Here is a 21,168-nt window from a genome sequence, read left to right as displayed (position 1 = left end):
GGCAGCAATAATAATACAAACATGTCATAAGGCTGAATTAAATGAAATTTTAAAAATTTAAAGCATTCAAGAGTACCTGGTGCATAGGGTATGTTCAGTAAAGGTTAGCCAGTTTTTTTTAATGGATTAATTATTTTAATTAGGTTCTTTTGAAAAAGTTTAGAACAATATTCTGTGAGGATAAATTCCGACTGTAATAGCATACACAAAGTGGACACAGCCCTGGAGCTGAGGAAAAGCTATGATTCTTCACAGAATTTATGAGTCCACAGCTTTCTGATCAACCTTGCACTGATGCTGCTCTGTAATTTCATATTTCTCTCTGTCCCTTTGAAGGGCTCACCTTCCTGGTACCTGAGCTTACATAGCTTCGTCTTCTTGAAGTAAGCATCAGTGAGATGTTCTGGGATTTTTCACACCATTCAATTTCGGTGGAGATGACAATGACAAATTTCTGGTGTGAGGGACAGAGCTCAGACACAAGTAGCAAGCTTCAGGAAAGTGACCCTCCTGCCTCTGTGGTGCCCAGTGAGGAAGATCAGAATCATCCCAGAAGCAACGCTAGTGCACACGCAGTTTTCTCACATGTGAGAAAAAACTTGGGTTTTTTTTTTTTTTTGCCATGACACAACAGCTTTCCAGGCACACCTTCAGTAGGATAATACCTAGGCATTTTGGGAAATTTAACCACTCAAGTACTACCATTCTTGTCACCACCACCTGATTTTGTGACAGTAGCAAGAACCATCACCTTCTTTTCCTTTTCAACCTTGCATTTAGCTGTTGAATACTTCATCTTATGAAAGGCCTTTCTGGACTACATAGCTGATTAGGAATATCTGCCAATTCCTCTGACCACGATAGTATTTCAGCTGCAGTAGGTCTTCCCCTTCTTAACCTTTTAACTCTGCCACCAGCATCAAACTGCTTGGCTTCTGGGCTTTTTCTCCTTAGTATCTGGCTTCTGGGCTTTTTCACCTGCTTAGCCATTATTAACATCATTAATAATCATATCATTTGAGGCTCCCCTGGTAGCTCAGATGATAAAGAATCTGCCTGCAATGCAGATTGCATTGTTTGATCCCTGGGTCAGAAAGATCCCCTGGGAAGGGAATGGTTACCCACTCCAGTATTTTTGCCTGGAGAATTCCATGGACAGAGGAGCCTGGCAGGCTACAGACCATGGGGTTACAAAGAGTCAGACATGACTGAGCAACTAACACTTTCACTTTCATCAAAGGTGGTAGTTATTCTGATTTTCACCCTCCAAGCCACAAATTTAAGTACACTTGTGAAACAGACTTCTTAATTAAAAAATAAAGACCACTTTTCAGAAGCTCTAGGTTTGTTGCTGCACTCTGCACACACAGAGAATAGGACCTTTTATTAAGTCATCACTCAGGGCTATTATTAAGATGTTGGCTTCCTGATGAAGCTACAGCATTGACCTTTGGGTCAACCATTCAGATCTTGAGATCTCGGATCACCAGACCAATGAAATAAATGACTGAGGCATCTTTAAGAGTCACAGATATTAGTCTACCCTGCCCCACTAAAATCATACTCTACTTGTATAAGACATGCTTCCTTTTAATTTTGATACCTGTTTTAAGGTCTGTCAGCTTAAAGTTCCCCTTCCAGCATTAGTACGCATCAGCATTAGCAGAAACACAATGCAGCATTCTTACCTCCCAACATGTATCCCAAAACTCAGTGAAATACAAAAAGTGCCAGGCTTCCAGAGTGGGAAACCATTACTTGGTATACAATAAGCACCTACATATGAATGAGCTCCATTCTGAGAGCACGTAAGTCCAATTTGTTCAGAAGTCCAACAAAGTTAGCCTAGGTACCCGACTAACACCATCATCTATATAGTACTGTAATAGGTTTGTAATACTTTTCGCACACTATATTAAAAACAAACACAGAAACTGAAAAGACATTTTCAATCTTACAGTACAGTATCTTGGAAAGTACAGGGTACAGTACAACAGCTGGCATACAGGTGCTGGCATCAAGTGAACAGGCAAGGCTCCTGACTGGAGCAGGGAGAGGAGGTGGGAGATGGTCAAGTGGAAGGATCATCAGCAGTAGGAGACGGAGGGCAAACTGCCATTGCACCCACGTCTGATGCTGATGGCACAGGTTTGGGTTGCTTGCTGGATTCAATTCTATCTACTCTCTTGAAAAAAGGTGCAGTGATGTCTGGGTAGTAACACATTCCAATCTTTGAAAGTTCACAACTTGAAGGTTCGTATGTAGGAGACTGACCTAAGTGTACAACAGTTATGTGACCTGACTTTAGCAATCCTCTGTTTCTAGATATGCTTCACATCCCTGAATCAGTCAAAAGTCAAAGTCTCTCAGTCATGTCCGACTCTTTAAGACCCCATGGACTATATGGTCCATGGAATGCTCCAGGCCAGAATACTGGAGTGGTTAGCTGTTCCCTTCCCCAGGGGATCTTCCCAACCTAGGGATCGAACCCAGGTCTTCCACACTGCAGGCGGATTCTTTACCATCTGAGCCACCAGGGAAGCCCTGAATTAGTCGAACTGACCATAGTTTTTAGAATATTAACTAGGGATGTCAAGATGAGAGGAGTATACTCATAAAGTCAAGGCAAACTGAAATACAAGCTGACCTGGAAATTGAAGTTGTATTGACATATTGGTTGTTTACAGTCACTACCATGTTACAATCTTCCTGTTTTCAGTTTATTCAATTTTTAATCCTGCTCCACATGGTATTAATTACCCTAATGCCATTTTGCTTTATTTCCTAAAAGCATTAAGTATTAAAATTTCCTCCCATTCCACACAGAGATCTACTTTGGGGTCACATGCTCAGGGCCAGCACCGCCTCCCTGTTTCCAAGGACATGTCCTAAATGGCAGGCTGTAGCCCACAGGGCCACAAAGAGCTGGACACGACTGAGAAACTGAGCCCGCACACACTGTCTCCACTGAAACAGAATGCAATAAAATGCCAATTAAATGTAACTTGTTGTAAATGTAAATTACAAAACTACAAAAGACTATAAAATCAAAGAAAATACATTTTATTGTACTTCACATCAAAAACTGCTGGCAGTTTTTTTTCAAACTTACTTTTCCAATATTACTAACTCCTAATTCCTAACATAATTAGGAGTCAAAGGAAGTTTTGTGATGTCATTATAGCTATTTATATAGTTATTTCATAAAAATTTTATGTAGGAGTACAAATACCTACAAAATAACTGAATATTTTACACCTTCTGGAATTACAGTAAGAACCAAAAAATGCAGTGTTTGTAGAAAGACTTGAGTTTCATAAGAGGAAATCCTATCTCAACAATTGTTAAAACAAACAAACGAACAAAGACATCAGAAATATGCATGAAAGAAGCTCCTTCTCAAACTACCTTGGAGTCAGCTGAATTCTCCTAGAGGATGGGGAAGAAAAGAAAAGTATGGAGAGAAGGAGGCAAGATGAAGGGTGAGAAGGGAGGCAACAGAAGGAAAATCCAGCAGGAGAAGCAGGGTGGCTTGGACCATAAGGTCTGTAGATCCAGCGGGCAACTCTGAGCAGATTTCCTCCTCTCAGTTGATTCATATGGAAAAGGAGAACACCTTCGGCTATATCAGTGTTTCCGAAAGTGAGGAGACCACTGGAAGATTTTAAGTGATACCAAGAGAAAGCACTTTAAAACATTTCAAAGCTGTTAGTTACCTTTTCACTTCTCTTTCAAGCCTTCTAATTACATCAGAAGAAAGATCTGTTTGATGCTAGTTTCTCTATTACCCCTCTAATGCTTGCTAATCTCCCTTTGTTAACTAGAAGGCCTGATCATATAGATTTGAGCATGCAACATCTTAACTAGAATTTAACACAGTATTTTTTCATTAAATTTATTTTTACTGTTACCTTCTCTACAGCATATAATTTTTCATATAGGATAATAACAAAATATCCTTTTAAATAAGTTTCAGGTTGTAAAGTTTTAAAAATTCAATATTTAATATACTAAATACACAAATATTAGGAAATGACAAAAATCATGACAGTGATACAGAAAAAACAAGTTTGGAAACACTGATTTAGTGGAACAGTGGCATAAGTCATGGTAAGTTATTTTCAACTTTAAGCTTCAGTTAACTCATATGTAATATGGGAATATCACCACCTATTATAGAAAAGTTGTGGAAAGGATTACTTTGGATAGTTTAGCAAGAACCTGGCACACGTTGAGCATTCAACAACCATTTGTTCCCCTCTTTTTAAAGATTTTACCAGAAAGCCCTTTTAAGACCTTCAGAAGGCTGTGGGTGAGGGGGTGGTGCAGCCAGGTTTCCTGTATATTAGAAACAGGAGCATTTGCTCTGATTGTGATACTTCCCACCAAGAACCTCCAGGGACTTGGCCTTGCTTCTTACCCTGATAAAGCTGCAGTTTACTCTCCTAAAGCTCGTAATTCTAGTTACAAGTGTCTGGGAGTAAAAGCTTCAGAAAAGCGGTACATAACTAAATTCACTGAGAAGTCTAACCCCAAAGGGTACCAGGGAAGGTAGGGCCATTTTGTAAGTTATTCAAGCTAAAAAAAAAAAAAAAAAAAGTACTTCATTTGGGCAAGTTTAACAATACTATAATAAGGGGGAAGTCACATGGTGGTCCATAAACCAGCCTTGATACTTCATCATTAGATACTGTCCAACTAGATAGCCCAGGTGAGAAAATCCTTGAGTGAGAGTACAGGGTTCCCAGTTTCCTGAGTAAGAGGACTTCAAGAAAAACACCGAAATACTGACTTTAATCCAACAACTGTGCGGTAATAAGCACTTTACATGATATTGCCTAATTTATCCAAACATACCTGAGAGGTAGTTTCAAGTCTATTCACCAAATAGGCAAAACTCCAAACAGTCAATTCTCTAAATTTACTAAAAATTTATTTTAACTATGAAGATAGTTTATAAAAACACATATTGATGGGAGAATTTAATTAGTTTTTAAAGACTTCTGCCAAATTAAGACAGACAGGATAGCAGCATTTTCAAGAATGTCAATTTGTCTCTGCTGCTATTGCAGCTGCAAAAAGTTAGGGCAGAGAGGGGACCTCTGCTGGTGAAAAGATACGGTCTGGTTTGGTCTGCAGGTAAGAGCGGAAGAGATAAGGTACAGGAAAAGGGAGAGAATAGAAGAGTAAAAAATTATAAGGTAGCAATTTAGAAGGAAACTGACAACAAATTCTACAAATTAGATTCAGCAAATTGATTTCTGTTGAACTGAATATTGGGTAAATTGGATATTTGCAAACTAGTTTCAGTGAGCTGCATTTTGGTGAACTGGCTTGCTTATCTATGAAGTAGGTCATTAACCTTACTTTAGTTGCTAAGTCATTTCCGACTCCTTGCAACTCCAGGGACTATAGCCTACCAGGCTCCTCTGTCCATAGGATTTCCCGGGCAAAAACACTGGAGTCGGTTGCCATTTCCTTCTCCAGGGGATCTTACCAACCCAGGAATCAAACCCGCATCTCCTGCATTGACAGGCAGATTTGTTACTGCTGAGTCACCAGGGAAGCCCTTACTTACAGATAAGGAAATTGAGAAATGTTAAATAACCTTTCTACAGTAACACAGCTACACTCCAGGTTCTTCACACACTGCATCAAATCCTTCTCCAGTAAGAAATTCTGTGTGGTGATTCTACATCCTTTCAGCACCACTACTCTCCAGGAGAGAGATTTTAAACCCAGGTCCAACTAAAGCTAACACACGTAGTTAATCACTATATCATAACAACAGTCTGCTGAAATAATTTTAAATTGCCACTCACACAATCGCAGTTTCTCTACCATACTACAATGACTATTTATTCTACCCTCCTGAAAAAATTTGTACATGCTATTCAGGGGTCAAGTGGCATAGCTGTCAGACTAAACTGGAATACTTTCAAGGCAAAAGTCAAGATTTTAGAGACATAATTACTTTATTTAGGCTGGACAATCATTGATTTCAGGTCAAATTTTGCACAACTAAAACTTCCTGAGAACCCCCACTACCATTTTTAATGATCCCACACTGACAATCCCTGATGTGTGTAATACACACAGGTATATAAGTTTATGATCAATTATTTTGATCAAAGTGTAAGCTAATCTTATTAAATAAATGTAAAAATTAAAATAACCCTAAAGCCTACATGATCTATATAAGACATCAGTGCTTACTCAAACTATTTGTCTTACTGCTGGGCTTTTCAGGGATTTATCACATTTATGATATCAGGAGAAATGTCCTATCTCACTTATTGATGCTTAAAATCTGACTTTTCTTACAACATTTTAAACTTTCCTTCTATTAATAAAATAGTAGCTCAAGGCTCTCGAAACAACTGAAAACATATTCTGCCCTTCTTGGTAAGCAGACAAATTCTCTACTCATAGATCTTATGATATAGTCCAAATATAAAGCACTTTTGCCTGAGTATAAACAGGAACTTTTATTAACAAAGCTACCACTACTGTAAAATATTTTAAGCATGAATTAATAAGCTGTTACTTTTAAATAGCATTAAACGTTTATTCAGATTTCCCAGCTGGGTTCAAAAATCTCTATGTTAAGATGGGGAAAAGAGATCTTTACAGCAAATCTGAATACTGCAAACTGACACTTTGAAAACCATCACCCTACTTTAAACCTCCTCAAATACATACTTTGAATGCTCAATGAAGAAATGACAAATCTAATTTTTTTGTCCATTCCAGGTTTCTCTTCTGTACTGAAAAGTGCCTCTTATTAATTATTTCTGATCTTCAATGTACACCCAAGGCTACCCTTAATGTTTCAGCAAACAGAATATGATTCTTTCTAACCTCTTTTGAAATCAACAAAGACTATAAATTTCACTCAAGACAGCTTTTGTAGTTCAGTTAGATTCAAGGTCATCTCAAGGCTTTTAATTACTAACCAGGATTTGAGGAGCTCTGCAATTGGTGTAGTCGAAGGAAAGAGCAGCTGGCTTATTCACTTTCTTATTAAAGAGCCTTATAAAAACTGTCTTGGCAAATAGCAAATTCTCTTACCACCAGTGGTGAACCCAAAGAAACATAGCAAATAATCTTCAAACCTTTGTATTTACTCTAAATCAACAAACTCTTTGAATTACCAGAAGACTCTGAGGTCTTCATTTCAGCAAATATGATTTATAATTTAATTCAAAACTTGTAGATAGCCAGACTCCAAAAATATTTCTATTTCCATTCTGAAACCAGCTCTGCTAGAAATTATGAATGTCCTTCAAATTAGCATAAAACTTATTTAAGTTTTCACTATCAAACCCTGTGCAGGATCAGTTTTTCAGTCACAGAGGAAGGAAACCATGCAGAGTATGCAGATATCTAAAGGAATGTAAATTTAACTTCTCTCTCCATGTACTTAATTTCCAACCAAACTCAGTTGTAAGTTTCAGGACATATTCAAGACTGAGGCAACTGATACAGCTGTATTTGAAAAGAGACATACAGACACACACACACACATACCCCCTAATCCATCCTCCTGAGATTTTGAGAGGCAACCAGAGAAGGCTCCAGAGTGTCTTTGTGACCCACTCACCCATAATCTATAAGAGAAAGAAGGCAGTCTCAGAAGGATCCATAAACACTGCTCTGACTAGGCTGGAGATACTGAGGTAGGCAGCAGAAGGCAATGTGCATGCTTCCGGGGGTTGGGGGCGGTGGGGGGGTGCTAATGCCAGAAATCTACAAGATTCAGAAAACAAAAGGTATTGGGAATGATTCCACATACCCCTCTATAACATGAGAATAGAGGAAACAGCCTGCCTATGTCTCAATTCTATCTCTAGCATCAGGCATTTATTAAAAAACAGTAATAAGCCCTAGATGTTAATATACAAGATTTATCAGTGTAAATTAAACTGGTTGCTGGTGATGGTACGCTAAGGTAGACACATACTTCTAAAACTCTGCCCCCCCCCCCAACAAAATAAGCCAAAAGAAAGCACAAGATAGTCTAAGAAGTGTGGTTAAAACAATGAGAAACCATCAACTATCTTAATGTTCAACAATGAAAAACAATGAGCTATCATATGGCTATTAAAAGTTTCAAATGAGTTCATGTTGTATCAGTAAAGCTTACAACATGAGAAAAAGAAGTAAAATCAAACAAAAAGCATAAAACAATGGTATATACTGTAAGATCACAACAATAAGCAAAAAACTAGGATTTGAAGGAAGTCTAGAAGAAAACATAAGAAAATGCTAATAAAAGTCACCTGGAAGCAAAATTATAGGTAATTTTCCCTTCAGTTTCCATATTTTCTACAGTGATGACACATTTCTAATTTTAAAATCATTAGATTCCTAAATAGCTCATATCTAAGGAACCTAAGGGCCACAGGCAATTCAAGTCCAGAATTCAGAGATCACACATTTAAATCTAAATACAAGATACAGCTAAATCCCTCCTGCTTTTATTGATATGCAAGCACTTCCAACTGTGTTCCCCAGGAAGTGTCCCTAAGACAACACTCTAAACTTGCTTTCCAAACAAGGCATTGGAAACACTGGGTGTTCTTCAGCCAAGAGCCCATCTATGCTCTGAAAACTAGCTTTGGAAAATAAATTTACAGTATTTCACACACATATTACCCATAAATGCTCAGCAATTGTTAATATTAATAGGCATACTACATGAAAAGTACTTTACTTTAAATATTTTAAAAGGCTCATGGCAGATAGCACATTTTATTTTCAAATGTTAAATATTTTTTCATCATAGTAGTACTTTCAGTAACTGAGCTGCTCGCCAGTAGTTAGCTCTGAATTCCAGTCAGCCCAACTATCTTTCAGATTTAAACTGTCAGCAAGTAAGAGAATATTTTTTTGCGGGAAAGCAATTGTAATTTCCCATTTTAGGTGATTGATTAAGTTCTCTCCTCTAAAAGGCTGATTGGTTTCCTGGTGCCAGTAAAATGATTGATGAATATTTCAACTGCAGCTCCCTTGCTAACCCCCCTCCACCCCTCCCCCATACATTGCCGCCCCTTTCCTGCTGGGCTCCCTTCTTACCGACCAACAGCGTTTAAGGAGGTTTAGAAATTTTCCTTAATGAATCCAAGTTCTCAAACTCAGGGCATTTAAGTCTTAAGAGGACAGGACTCTTCTCAATGCTGAAGGAATATTACAGATAAAAATTACTTAAAAAAAAAAATCCTTTACAAGGAATAAGGGAAAACTCTGAAATTAACTATGGGTTTGACTCAGTGAATGAAATCGTCCTTACAAAAGAAAAGTGTGGCATGGTTGGGAGGAGGAGGTGTAAGAATAGTGATCATGTTAAAAAAGAAAAAAACACTGAATCTCGAGTTTACATTACAAATTATCATAACATTATAACTTTAACAGCAAACATTTCTATAAGGTAGACCCAGAGAACAGAATTTACATGTAAATTATGTGATCCCACAGACCTTAATTTAAAGCAGCCAGGTGTTCTAATAAGGAGACAAAGTATGGTAAGTATTAAGGAATGTAAATATTCCTTGAGGTATGACTGAACAGTATCTAAAGTCAAAATCATCCCAATGAATCTGTGCTGTGAGTACCATAGTTACTTGCTTTAGGCAGGACTTTCCTAAATTGCAACTTCCTGTTTTACCCAACTCATTTCAACATAAAGCTGGAAAATTCCTTCAGGGATTACCTAATTTAGTGCCTTCATTTTATAGGTAGACCCATAGAAACATGCCTTTATAAGAGAGGTAGAATCAGAACCCAGGCAAAACCTAGGCCCACCAACTATTTCCTGAGCCTCACACCTCCTCAAATAACGTGGCTGCTCTCCTCCCTTCCCTGCTCAACACTGCATTACTACCACAATCTATTAACTCCCAGTGTCACATCGTTCTCGCTATCTCCTTGCTAGAAAATCACTTTCTATATTTTACAAGCTTTGGACAACCAGTTCTTCTATTTCCACTTTCAAAGGGTCACATCAATCTCGGATTGGTCCTCCTCTTTTTCATATAGCCAGCTTTTGTGTGGCAGAAATTTTTTTAAAATGTACAGGGGACAAAAGCTACCCTTTCCTAAACGGCATTCCCCAAAGTACTCAAGCAAACAACCACGGATTTATTGACCATCTCATCTTAATCTGGTGTATCTGGTCACTTTAGTTATAAGGAGTGCTGTATATCCAAACAGAAATGTAGCTATATTCTGGTTCCAGGAGGGCTTTTCAAACCTTGGATTTAGCTTCAACACTCAGCTTGACTTACATACTGCCCCAATTTTCTCAAGTGACTGAAAAGCATATTCTCTTCCCTCGTATTTTGTAGACTTTCTCTGACTACCTGCAAAGAACTCAGACTTGAAGGACTCTGATATAGAAAAAGACTCAAAATTCCTGGCCTGATTATTCTTTCATTTATCCATTCATTCATGAAACACCAATTACTTGTGTTTTTAGTGCTGAGGCTACAGATTCAAGATATGGTATCACTGCCTTGAATAGCGCGAAATCCCCTCTTTCCTTAGCACTCAAAGATAGTCTCTGAATCTATAAAAACTGTTTTCTGGTTGGCTTATTAAAGCCAACATGAAAGAGAAATAAATCACTTGCAACTCTAAGGGTAGATCTCTGTGACTCTTCTATAGTGAGTTGAGTTGTGTATAATCCTCAACAATTATAAATCGCCTGGATTCACAAGTATCTGCTTTGAGGCAAACACAATGCTTGGCACTCTACAGACTTTATCACGAGTCCTAATAACACTACCCTCAATTTCAGAAACATTATAGTAACGTAGGGAGAAAGGGAGTGGAAGGGCAGATTAAACCTAGGAAATAAATGATTAATGGTGTTACTAATTGTAAAACTAGGGTTTAATCTCTGTGGGCTTCAGTTTTCACATCTGCAAAATGCAGGTGACAGTCGAACACCTACCTCACAGAGTTATGAAAATATAGTTAACATATGTAAGGTGCTTAAAAATTATATAACAACAACTATATAAACATTAGCTGCTATTATTATTCAATGAGAACACTAAAGTTCAGAGAAGTCAAGTGACAAAGTCACACAGCTGTGATCTTTGTACTGCCACACTCCAGAGTCCCGGCTCTTTCCCTCACATTATCTAACCAAAATCCTTCCTCCCTTACTGAAACTACTGCCACTTCCAAAAAAACAAAGCCCTCTAAACAGATATCAGTGGGGGGTTTCCCCCAGGTGGTTTATTATCCTGCCAAAAAGGCATTTTGGAGGAAGGATTGTAAGGCTAAAGAGAAGCCTCTAACAGGTTAGATTTCAAAGTACAGCAAAAATATGGAAGGGTAAAAAACACAAATCTGCCTAAGTTATTGAGCTTAGTAATTAACATGATTTAGCTCATCTGAAACTTGAAATAATATCCAAGCATTAAAATGAAAAAGGAAAGGCTTTTATTTTCTCATTACTAAGCTGCAACCCCTACAGAACACAAAAATGCTTAGAAATGTACATTACACGAAACTCCAAGAACATCAAGATGACTACAGAGTTCTCAGGAAGGTAGCCCAGATATCTCATTGATCTTTTATCACCCACCAAGCTTTTCATCTTAAGTTCTGATCCAGTAACTCCTTATTGTTATTCACATTGTTCTGTGACATTTCTTTTGCCAGCAAACTCACTCCAGAATGAGTTCTACCTAGCAACTACCATAAGGAGTAAATCTCTAACTCTTTAACAACACACTAATTTGACTTACACTAAAATGTTACTCACACTAGGAAAGGGTATTCTTACATCAGCAGAGGAGATACTTCTCCTATACAGACTTTATTACAACCTCCCTCAGTGAAAACCAGGTTAAAGGAAAACCAATCTACAAACTGACACTGCCAAAATCACAGCTTTAGAAGCCTCAGTGAAAGCCAAACCCATCTACTGAAAGCAAACAAGCAAACTATTCTTCTATGTTCATAACTCTGTGTCCTTTTATTTTAATTGAAGTATAGTTGATTTAAAATGTGTTAATTTCTGCTGCACAGCTAAGTAATTCAATTAAATATACATATATACATTCTTTAATATTCTTTTTCATTATGGTTTATCATAGGAAGCAAACTATTCTTGAAGGAAATTTTGAAGATAGAGGGTTTTATCTCATAAATATTTAATTTTTCATAGCAATGACTCTTTATCAAGTAATAAAGTATTTTTGTATTGTCAGATTTATTTCCACAATTATAAATCCACCCTTGGTGAGGAAACAGGTTCTACTGGAAAATTTCTAATAATTAATAGTTAAGCAACAGGTTTCACATGACAAGTGACAAAAGCCTTATCAGAGAACTCAGTGAGGTGAACTATGACATACTTCATTTAGTCTCAAGCAAAGAAAACTTAAAATGAACTCATCTTCATTTTGTTTTCCTCTATAGCCTCTTTACAGAGTTTGTTTTTGTTTTTTTTTTTTTTAAGAGAAAGAGAAGGAATGATAAACCCAAGCTAAGTGCTAACAATAATATCTGGTAAAGTCACTATTTTCTTCCACATTAAGTCAGTCTGTTCAGAAAAGAAGTTCTCTCATTATTTTGGTCTGCGTGGTCGCAGGACCCCTTTTACACACCTAAAAATTACTGAGGACCCAAAGAGCTAACATTTACACAGGTTATATCTAATGATATTTACCACAGTGTGAAATCTTTTTAAATATCTATTAATTCATCCAAAAGTAACAAGAAACCTGTTATATGTTAATAAAACCTATTTTATAAAAAGTAACTATAATTTCCAACAAAACAACAAAACTGATGAGAAGAGTAGCACTGTTTTATATTTTTACTAATCTTTAATATCTGGTTTAATTCTGGCAGTTAAGATTTTCCTACGTGCTTCTGCATTCAGTATGCTGTGATACACTGTTTTGGTTGACGTATACACAGAAAATCTGGCCTCACACAGATTTGTAATTGGAAATGGAAGAACTATTTCCTAATGAAAATAATTGTAGGTATTTTCCTTTGATAATATACCAAAATTCAGTAAGTAGTGGTTTCTTAAAGGTCAGTTCAAAGGGAAATCTAAAACTTTATCAATGAACTTTGTGTACTCTGTTACATTAAAACCCATTGGTCTATTTAGCACTTTGAACTCATCTTTTCTCCATTCAGAATTTTGTAACATCATACACTGGATAATTTGGAAACTGCTCCTTCACTGAAATGTGATCTTCAAAATGCTGACATATTTCATTATGTAATATTTTTTTTAAAAAATGACATTTCTCAGTAACATCAACATTAGGGCTCATCAGAAAAGGCTTTAAGTATTGGGAAGTTGTCAAGCTCAAAGTGGCAGGTACAAGTTTTCCAAAATTCTAATTGTCACTTGAAAGCTCAAATTTTATTCACCATCAAGAAGCATTGTCAGTTTTCCCTGCTCACTGTTCGTTTTTCAAAAGATGGTCTGCCAAACACCCAATCTGAATATGGTCTGTCAATTGTTCTTTCAGGTAAAAATTGTGTTCCATGAAAAAAGCAGTTAGTTCAGCTCACAACATAATTGCAGAAGCACTTTTCCTAAAAACAATTTTTCTATTTTGGTAAGCAGCATAAATGCTTTGTGCATTTGCCATTCCTCACACAGAATATCAAAAACATCTGTACTCAAGGGTAGAGATTTAATAAAATTAATCATTTTTACTACTTCATCCAGGACATTCTTAAGTGAAAATAGCTTTAAAAAAAAATACAAGTGATTAGAACTGAAGAATACAATGACTACTAGTACAGTTTGAAGTTTGATTTCTGTTAAGGTGCCAATAATTTACCCACCATTGTTTCTCAACATGAGCCCAAATGTCAACATCGTAAAAAAGGCAAATAATGTCAGCATTATTACAAAAATAGTTCTGACCTCAAGAACCTCCTGAAAGGGTTTCAGGGCCCACTCTTCCGTGGTTCATGGATGACACTTTGAAAACTACTGGCTTACACCATACAGTAAATTATTAAGAACAAATTTAAGTACTCAATAAATAGGAAGAGATTAAATCTGAAACAATCTAGTAACAAATGATCAAGAAACGACTGACAAAAAATACAATCCAACTGTGTATTATATTTCATTACTCATTTATGAATTTTAAAAGGCAAGAGATGAGGAAACAAGATAAAAAGTGTATAAGACTTCAAGTGTCCTCTTCTTTCTTGTGAGAGAAAAACTAAACAAACGAGTTAACTGTGATAAAAAGAACACTGTTTCTGATGCAGTGTGTGTGTGTGAAAGTCGCTCAGTCAAAACCGCCTCTTTGCGACCCCATGGACTATACAGTTCATGGAATTCTCCAGGCCAGAATACTGGAGCATGTAGCTGTTCCCTTCTCCAGGGGATCTTCCCAACTCAGGGATCAAACCCATGTCTCCCACATTGCAGGTAGATTCTTTACCAGCTGAGCCACCAGTAGAACATAAGAAATTAACAACAACAACAAAAATCAAGACTTTTTTTAAATCCTTCCAAGACAGTATGGCTTCAAGACTGAAATGAATGCAAGAATTAATTTTTTAAATGAAAACTAACACAGGTTAAGGTGGTCCCCCCAACTTCCCATCCTTTCACAGAACCAGTGTGCCCATCACTTTGGCACAGATTTGTCACTGAAATGTTTCCTAAATCTTAAACTATGAAATTATACCTCTGGACTCAAAGGAAGTATAATAGGAAATTTAAAAATCTGCTTAATTATGTACTTTCTCAATCAATGTATTTAGAGGGAAAATTAAAAACAGAAAATTTAACACTACAATGATGGGCTGGAAGAGCAGGCACTCATACATCTCTGAAATGCTTTTATAAAAAGGTACAAAATTCACTGAAATATACGGAAGAGCTGGAAATAAAAAATTGAGAAAGTTATCTACTTCTGCCACATGAGGAATTTAGTTGTGCGTTTCACTCTCAAAATCACAATTCTCGAGTTTATTTTCTAAATAATTACAAACTGTTTCCAATGCAAACTGTTGTTAAACCAAATATCTGTTTAATATATCCTCTACTGATACACAGTGCAATTCCAATGTGATATAGCTTATCACTCAAACAACTCCCTCTATCATTATTACCAGCTTCTCTTTATGATTTCTCACTCTTAACAATGAGAGCAAAATCACCACTTTGGTTCAAACCACCCACAGAGTATATCTTCAAATCAAATGCCTGGATTTGTTTCCAGAATACATTACATGTTGCTGCCTAGGGAATTGGTTTTGGAAACATTACACCTGGCAGCTAACCTATCAACAGTGCCAGTAGAACTGACACCAACTTAAAGGCCAGAGTCCCTCTAGAAAACAGAAAAATATGCTGCTACTGCCATCTGTGGTTTATGGTTGAATAGCTTCTCCTGTATAAACAAATTGAAGGGTATGTACAGTTTGCAATTAGGTTCCAAAGATTTCATCATTTGAAGATACTTTTTAAACTCTTAATATAACAAACTGTAGAGTTTATTAAGTGTTTGACATTAAGAATTTGTGATTCCTTATTTGAACTTATGAATAGAACGCTGGAGAAACCACAACTACTTTGATTGAAAATTTTTCCATTGCATAAAGGCTAACTTTTGTTTTCCCCAAACACACACTCCTAAAGAAATTCAAAACACCTGAATGCCGCCGGTGAACTTAGAATGAGTATAATTTCTCTTTTAAAATAATGACTGTCAATACTACAACATCCCCCCAATTTTTAAAGCAAAAAAAAAAAGTATTTTTAAAGAAATCCAGGAATTTTCTATTCAGACATGACAGTTTGTACCCTTCAAAATAAATTTTAAAGACTCAATTATCCCTATAATTTTTTCTAAGAACAAAACATCCAAGATGCAAATGAAGGCTGAAAGTAGACTATTTTCAACTTATTTTCTCTCAGTTTGCTTTCTCAAATGACAACCACTGTAGCTTAGGGATCAAAAGATTTAGTGCAGCTGGGGGTGGGGAAAAAAGCAATTCAGGTCCCCAGCAGCCAGCTGAGGAAATCCTGGTTCGCTCCCCAACTAAATCACTGTTAATTAGAATTACCGGGTTACATAGTAAAGTCTTATTTAAATAATCGTAAACAGCAAAAATCTCTTCTTGAGAAGCTGTTCTCCCCAGGCTACTATTTAACAGCAGGTAGTAAGAGAAGAATGAAATAAAGTAGGAAATGTTTTAATCTTTCACATAAAAGTTTCCTATTTATAGCTATTTCTAAACCACACTGAAAAAGCAGGTTAAACATCTCACAATGGTTTTCTTCTAATTTTCCGATATCTAAGATAACAGCCTTATCTTTCTCATAAAGACAACCCATGTCGGAAAACAAGTAATAAATAGAAGCCTGAGCCTGATTCTAGAAATACTATATATATCAAAGTTAATCCAGAGTTGGTTTTTCTGTTTGTTTTTTAACATAGATTAAGCTCAGACAAATCTGAAACTTCGGCTCTGAGAGGGACTCAACACCCAAAAAAGAATTACCTGCTCAGTACTTTTTGCTGACTTTAAGTAATTCTGGTATTTCTGAACCCTAGTTATTAACAAAGGCATCCATAAACCCTCAAGAAATTACCTCAATCAGGAAAAAGTTGACCTTAAGAACGTAAAAGTTTGAAAGAAAACATTCCTTCACAACTTGTTGGTCTCAGAAATACTTTCAAAGTATTACAAAGTTGGGTATATTTACTGTGTAGACATATTCAATAGCTCTTTCTGTTGAAAATTGTTTCAAGGACACTTTTATTCTTTGCTGAAATACAAAATTTATCTGTTGATTCATAACTTTCTATTTTCCTGATTGTGAACCTTTTTCACATATAAGACAACTGGCACACATAAAATGAGGCATTTTTATTGTCCTACTTTAATAGAATAGATTTGACCAACATTAAAATTTACTCATAAATGGCATCTTCCCAAATTTAACTTTCAACCTAATTATATAAAATACTGCAAAAAATACTTAAAACGGAGAATGTCATTTAACTTGACTACAACAGAAAATTAAATAATAACCAAAACTTATGAAAAGGCCCCAAAGATCTAGATGAGCTTGCTGAAAAGGAAGTCTCCTAATTTTGGAGACTATCCCAGCTAAAGCTATCCTGAAGCCAGAAGTTACCATGTGAACACAATTCATTAATGGGCCAATTTATTCAACACAAACCAATAAATAGTTATAAAAACAAAGTGATGATGTCTTAATACAGAATGAAACTCACAAATACAGCCCCAGGCCCCAGAACATGCAGGCATCATTAGCAATTTAAAGCCAGCTTGCACAACAGGCACTAGAAGTGTTTTGAGAAATTTCACCACATTTGCAGTTGGCAGTTCTACCCTCCATCCTCCACTAAACTAAACCTAGATATTTAAACCTAAAACTATTTTCTAACCTTTGCTCCACAACCCCAGGAAAAGGGAAAAAATGAAAAAAACTAAGAAATTATTAATAAAATATGAAATACAGGATTTGAGCATACTTTAGGAAATTCACTAGCAGTTTTATTCACTAGCTCATCTCCCTCCTCCCCATCTAACTCCTCTTAGCACTAATTCACGCTTACACACACACACCTTTCTGCTACAGAATTCAGAATGATTTATGGGTTTGGAACATGTTCATACTTAGATTACATGAAAGGATATGGTAGACGGTAAATCTGAGATTGGAAATGTGGTCATCTCACACCTCAGCTCACCGATGAATCTGTTCATTGTTGCCTTTCAGTGTTCTATGGAGGTCATGGAACCCACTAAAAAAACACCTGTTCGCTGTTTGGACTAAAGAACAACAGTACTATAGTATGCTTTTTTGCTTGTTTGTTTAACGGAGGTAGAAAATTCTGGAGTGACTCAGAACTAAAGTGATCATTAAAGTCACAGAACTGAAAAGTTACACCATCACGGGAAATATCTGCTCAAGTATTTTCAGCGATAAACATTCGGATGGCATGGTCTTAACAGAAAAAGGACATCAGGTTTATTTAGTGAACTTCTCTCCAATTCTTCTAAAGTGTAATTTTATAAAACATGCTTTTAATTACTTATAAAGGCTTATAAACTTCCTTTGCTTGAAAGATTTAGAAGTCTACTCCATTATTCTCTCAAAATAAAACGATCAAGTGCAATACCAACATATTCTTCAAATCATTCATCTTCCTTTGAAATTATGATTGAGTTCATGTTTGTCATCAAAACCTAAAAGCAACAACTGAAATATTTAGTGCAGTGAGCACAGGGAATTCTTGGAAGGGTGATGGTGCATCAAAAGACTAGCAACTCTGTTCAGACAGAATAGTAAAAACCATTTAAAGGACTCTAAATTCATCATCAATGGCGTTTCCGGCAGGAAAACATTTCTAAAATTTCACTTTCAGTTTATTTCTTCATGACACAAACCAAAAGATCTGCTATCTAGATGATTATCTACTGCAAATAGTTCATATAAAATAGAAATCAGCCACCAGGATAAAAAGCCAGGAGAATTCATTTTCTCTGCTTTGAATCTAAGCAGTTTCATTTACTTTTGGAGAAAAATATTAATTAGGAAGTATATAATAGAAAGAAAAAAAAAAAACCACCATTCCAAAGAAAAACTTTTTTTTCTTTTTTGGTAATTCTTCTGTATGTTAAGAGATAATGAACATAAACTATTAACCAGTACACAATACTCATTTTGACACTGGAAAATAAAACTTTCCACAACAGTCTAATGTTTCATGTATTTTCCTTAGAGCCCATCAAACTGCCACAAGTCCCATTCTGTTTTGAACAAAAAGGAAACATTTGTAGCACTAAATTGGGCTGATGTAAAATAAAATACTAAAGCCACCTTAGCCTAAATGGATTGCTTGATAACATTCTTTTAAATGGTCCTGACTGATTGAGGAAATGAGACTGTGAAAGGGAAATTTGATTAAGAGTTAAAATTACCGCTGAGTTCTTTAAAATGTACTAATGAATAATTAATAGCAAATGCAGTTCCTAGGCTTCCTTTACAACAATATTATCAAGTAGAACTGAAAGTACTGTCTGTAGTAAAATCCATCAGCTACGAGTCGCACAGGTGGGTACAGGAAGCACACACACATAGAAAGGCATTACAAAATTACACACACTAGTATGGGCCATAATATAGATCTGAGCTTCTAGAGATCTGGTTAAAAAAAAAAAATCAGCATGGTAAATTTTAGATCAAAATTTACAACTTTAACACATTAACACCAAAACAAATCACCTCTTAAAAAGCTTACAAGTCAAAAGCACTAAAGAAATCCTTTGTTCCTATGATACTATCTCCTTCTACTCTAACTGGATTCCAGCCTCTTCCTTTGTGACACGGGATTTTATTGATCTCAAACATGTTCACATTCAGAAATTAGTCTCCAAAGACAACCCAAGGGACTGGAAGCCACCTAGATACTACACATCACAGACATCTCAAAAAAAGACAAGAGCTTTGAAAACACATCACTACTTGGTCAGCAACAGTAAATGAAGCTAACCAGGCTCTCTTCGAAACCGACTTTTTCGTTAACTGGTAAAAACGCCAGATCTACTCAACTGGCAATAAATGTTTGACAAGTTCATAAATTTATGAAGGCGTAGATACACCCCAAAATTTCTCCCCTTGTGCAGCTCCCCGTTCATTCATCAACTGAGCGCCTAAGTGACCTATTTTCAGGTTACTTTCCTCACACCTGCCAGGTCACTGTCCTGATTGAGAAACTTCTTGCTGAAGCAATTAATTTTTAGTGCCTACTAACTGTCCCGGGTGTTTGCATTCAATTTGAAATCTGTTACTTGTTAGACACTGTTCGGTCCTAGATCTTTCAGAGAATTGCGCGTTTATGGCGCAGAGAGGGGAGGAGGCGCGGATCTCCGAGAGCCTGCCCTTTATTCGGAAATGAGGAGATGTGAAAGGTGGAAGGCAGGGCAAATAAATAAATAAATCGGGTTTGCCGCCGAAGCGTTTGCCGGCCGGTACGAGCACCCTTTGTAATGCAGGCCTCCCGGGGCTATCGCCTGCGCTAATTGCTCCAGGGCGCTTTCCAAGTTCAAAAGTTCACCTTTTACGACCTCACAAAAGCTCCTTACACGTTACCAATAAAAACATTCCGCGGCAAACACTGTGGGGGGAAATATCAAACAGATACAAATAAAACACCCCGCGGGGGCAGAGAGCCGGGGGCCGGGGAGGGGGGGCGGGGAGCGGTGGGGGGAGTCGGGCCCAGCCGCAGCCCGGAGGAACCTGAGGACTTGGCCCGGACATGGGGGCAGGGGGGCGCGCGGAGGGTAGGGCTGGGCCAGGTGAGGAGTCGCCCGGGCTCCGGGAGCGCCAAACGGAAGAGGAGAAGTAAGGCTGGGCGGACGCGGGCCTGGACCCGCGGGCGGAAAGAGGAAAGAGGCAGGTGTCCCGGGCCCCCCGGTCAGGCCGGAGCGCCGAGGCATCGGTAGACCGGGCTGAGCAGGGCGGGCAGGAGAGAGCGGGGCAGGAGCGCGAACTAGCGGGGTCCGAAAACGAACCGCTGAGCCAGGAGCTCTGGGACTAGGGGGTGGGCGCCGAGAGGGAGGCGGGTGGGCAGCCGGGGAGGGCGGCAGCGCGGAGGGGAGAGAAAGAGGCTCCCAAAAGGTGAGGGGCAGAGAGAACCCAGGGGACGCGGGTGTGGCGGCGGCAGGGCGCCGAGGGAGCGTCCGCGGAGGGAGGAGGGACCCGCGGGGGAGAGCGCTGAGGAGGTCGGCGGAGGGGAAGGACTCGGCGCTGAAGGGACCCTTTGGGGGAAGAGACCCTCGCACGGGGATCCCCCGGAGGCCGGGAAGGGGACGATGGGAAAGAGGGGACCACAGGGGGAGGGGACGCCCCCACTGACGGGACTCGAGGGGAAGGAGGCCGGTGGAGAGGGGCCGGTGCAGAGGGGATCTGGGAGTCGGGGGGAGGGTTCGCGCTGAGGGATGGGGCCGGGGGGAGGGGAGGCCTACGTTGAGGGGACAGAGGGGAGGGGGAAACGGAGGTCGGGGTGGAGGGAACCAGGCAGGAGGAGGATCCGCGCGGAGCGGGGTCCGCCAGGGGGGGGGAGTCCCCGCGGGGGTGGGGGGGCGACGAAGGAGAATCGGCGCTGAAGGGGGACCGGG

General features: G+C 38.3%; 1 protein-coding gene and 1 pseudogene across 3 annotated transcripts in view; both read right to left on the bottom strand.

The window, feature by feature from the left end:
* The window catches only part of NR6A1 (nuclear receptor subfamily 6 group A member 1), a 214,333-nt gene that overhangs the window by 192,820 nt on the left and 345 nt on the right, over positions 1-21,168 (bottom strand). The window lies entirely within an intron of this gene.
* Positions 31-20,487, bottom strand: LOC133064213 (large ribosomal subunit protein eL6-like; annotated as a pseudogene).

Source organism: Dama dama, chromosome 11 (genome assembly GCF_033118175.1).
Source record: "Dama dama isolate Ldn47 chromosome 11, ASM3311817v1, whole genome shotgun sequence".
Taxonomy (NCBI): Eukaryota; Metazoa; Chordata; class Mammalia; order Artiodactyla; family Cervidae; genus Dama; species Dama dama.
This window is presented reverse-complemented; position numbering and strand designations above follow the sequence as displayed.